This window comes from Loa loa (genome assembly GCF_000183805.2).
Source record: "Loa loa unplaced genomic scaffold supercont3.711, whole genome shotgun sequence".
Classification (NCBI taxonomy): domain Eukaryota; kingdom Metazoa; phylum Nematoda; class Chromadorea; order Rhabditida; family Onchocercidae; genus Loa; species Loa loa.
This window is the reverse complement of record NW_018108891.1, coordinates 3296-6575: the sequence shown is the minus strand read 5'-3', so window position 1 is coordinate 6575 and position 3280 is coordinate 3296.

Genomic DNA, 3280 nt, shown 5'->3' with positions numbered 1-3280 from the left:
CTGAAAAAAATCGGCGACAAAACCAAGTTTTTGTCACGACTGAAAATAATCGGCGACAAAACCAACCCGATTCGAACATCGACCTAAGATTGGATTAAGAAAGAAGCGACCCAAAGATTTGATCAAGAAAGAAACGAGTAAGTCTTATTCAAAGAAAGAAGCGAAGAATAATTCTTATTCACATTATCTTATAACAAAGCCTGAAAGTTCAACCGAAAAAAAGAAATATGAGTGTAAACGAATCAGGAAAAGAAAGTTCTCTTTCCTATATCATTACAAAAAATTTGAAATGTCTCGAGAACACTGCGGGAAAGGCTGTTGAAAAGGCAATAGAACTACAAGAAAAGGATCTACCAGAAGAATTAAGTTACGAAAGAATGATAGAATGGTTAAAACAACAAAAATCTGATATTGAGAAACAAGTAATAATGTTAGATGGTATAATCTCCAGGGCAAATGATCTGGACGTAGAGCGGAAAGAACTGTTATGTTCAGCAAATGATGATGAATGGGAGAATAACGTTGCGTTTTACGAAGATTACTTGTACGAGGAAGACTGTCTATTTGACAAAGGAACTAAGATTTATTGTGAAAGAGCTTCACTTCTTACGAAACTAAATCGAATAAGTGAAGCAATCATAGAAGTTAAAATGAAGTGTGAGAAGATAGATCATGAACCAGCAGCAATAGCAGAGCAAAAGAAGAGTCTAGAAAATTTAATTGAGAAGATAATCATGACCAGTAAACCACCGACTTTAAATCCAGTAGAGTTTGATGGCAACCCAAGAATGTGGAGCCAGTTTATTAGCCAGTTTGAAGAATCAATTCACAGGCGAACGGATTTGGCGCCTAAACAGAAGTTCATGCATCTCTCAAGCAGTTTGAAAGGAGCAGCAAGAGAACAAATAAATGACCTCATGGTAAATGAAGAAAATTACCCGTTGGCGCTAGAGATATGGTAGTAAAAAACAATGGAGGAACTATATAAAAGCTTAGAAAGAGCTCGATGCTCAAATAAAGAAACATCTAGAATGATAAGGGAGCTTTTGAACTTACTATCCCAACTAAAAGGATTGGGAGAAAGCATAGAAACGGCACAATTGGACGTGATGGTAACTGACAGAATACCAGAAGACATGGGACTCAAGGACTCAAGAAGAAGTACAGGGACCCAGAATGGAGAGTGGTATCAGACGTTCGACAGTTTGCTCAACAGCGAAGGAGAGAATATATCCAGCAAAGTGTCACAAAAGAAAGAAGGAAGTCGATTACCGTGTATTTTTTGTGAAGGTTGGAATGACAGATGTGACACATACCCTACTGTTGACGAAAGGATGAAAAGATTAAAGAAATTGGGACTTTGTGAATTATGCTTAAAAAACGACCACTCACAAGAAACATGCATGAGAATAAAATGTTTTTATTGCGGATCTGGCCACAATAGTGCTTTGTGTAAGAAGCGCAACGAAATGAAGCAAAGCAAGAATTTCAAAAATAGTGAGGAAACAAACATAAGCCCAAAAACAGTGGCGGCCACGGTTGCGGATGATAGCATTCGGGACACTTATATGATGTGTAAAGAAGTAAGGCTAATCAATCCAGATGAGCCAAGAAAAACATCAAAAACCTTAATTTTCTTCCATACAGGAACTGATTGTTGTGTTGCAGAATCAATGGTAAGTAAATTGAATTTAAAATAAACATCACCGAGTGTGGGAATGTTAATAACAGGAATGGTGGGAACAAGGAAATATGAAAGCCCAAAGATAACCTTCGGAGCTCAAACGCTGTCCGGAAATGTGAAAAATATCCAACCGTACATTGTCGATTCAATACTCGAACGGGGATACCGTGTGTAACAAACAATAAGAGAAACAAACTAGTTGGAGGTAAATGGGGAAAACCGGATGTATTATTAGGCGTAGAAGGGACTGCAGATTTAGTCATTCGTAATTCCATAAAGCGCTCATCAGGATGGATGATTATGGAAACAGAAATAGCAGTGGTCGAAGCGGCAAACGGAAAGTGACGCAAGATAGTGATACAGGAAACAGAAATAACGAGTTTTATAAATTCCAAACAATTGCAAACATAACAAAGAAGGAATCGCAAATTCACATGGACCAGACTGAACAGAAGTGGAAATTAGAAGCAATTGGGATTAGAGATTTAATGACGGATTATCGGGATGAAAAAGCCCTTGAAGCTTTTCAAAAATCGCTCACCACGGACAAAGAAGGGAGATGTGTAGTGAGCTGGCCATGGAAGAACCAAGAGACAGCGCCAGCAAAAGGATGGACTGGCATGGGGACATCTGCGAACAACAATACGGAAGCTGAAGTTTCCAGAATCATTGGAATGTTAGGATGAGTATATTAAAACCTTACTTGAGGAATCATAGAAAGGGTGAAGAATCAGAATGAAACATGGCGAGTATCTTACCTGCCCCACCAAGCGTAATAACACCTAACACCTCAGAAATCCACCACGAAGCTTAGAGCAGTATTTGACGCATCCGCAAAGACGAACGAAGGCCCATCACTAAATGAATGTCTGTATAGGGGGCCAGCAATGATGCCATCATTAGTAGGAATTCTGTTACGGGCCAGATAAGGACGTTATTTGGTGATAGCCGATCTAAAGAAAGCATTTTTGCAACTAAGATTAAAACAGGAAGACAGAGATATCACCAGGTTTTTATGGCTGAAAGAAAAGGAAATGACTCAAGAAAACCTAACTACTTACCGATTCACGCGAGTTCCCTCAGCGTGGTATCATCACTTTTTCTGCTGGCCGCTGTCATTAGACATCTACTGAATGAAGGAAGCTCTAAATTATCAGCAGAAGTAGCAAAGAATCTCTATGTTGATAATGTTGTATTAACCGCGGAAAGTGAGTTAGAAAGTAATAGAAAAGCACAGGAAGCAAAAGAACTCTTTAAGCCAAGATGCACGTAAGAGAATTTCATGCGAACTATGATACTGAGATGGATAGTGAGCAAGAAATAACAAAGAAGACCGCTACTAAACTGTTAGGAATCGAATGGAATAATATCAAAGATAAGTTTACTTGGAGATGGAAGATCCCAGAAGGCCTTCAGATCAAACGCTAGATATTACAGTTTTATGCTCCCATTTACGATCCATTGGGATTATTATGTCCGATCATACTCCCATGGAAACTGTTGGTTCAAGACTTATGGAAGAAGAGTGTGTCCTGGGATGAGAAATTAGAACCTGAAGAAACGAGACGTTACTTGGAGTTAGAAAAGGCATTTAAC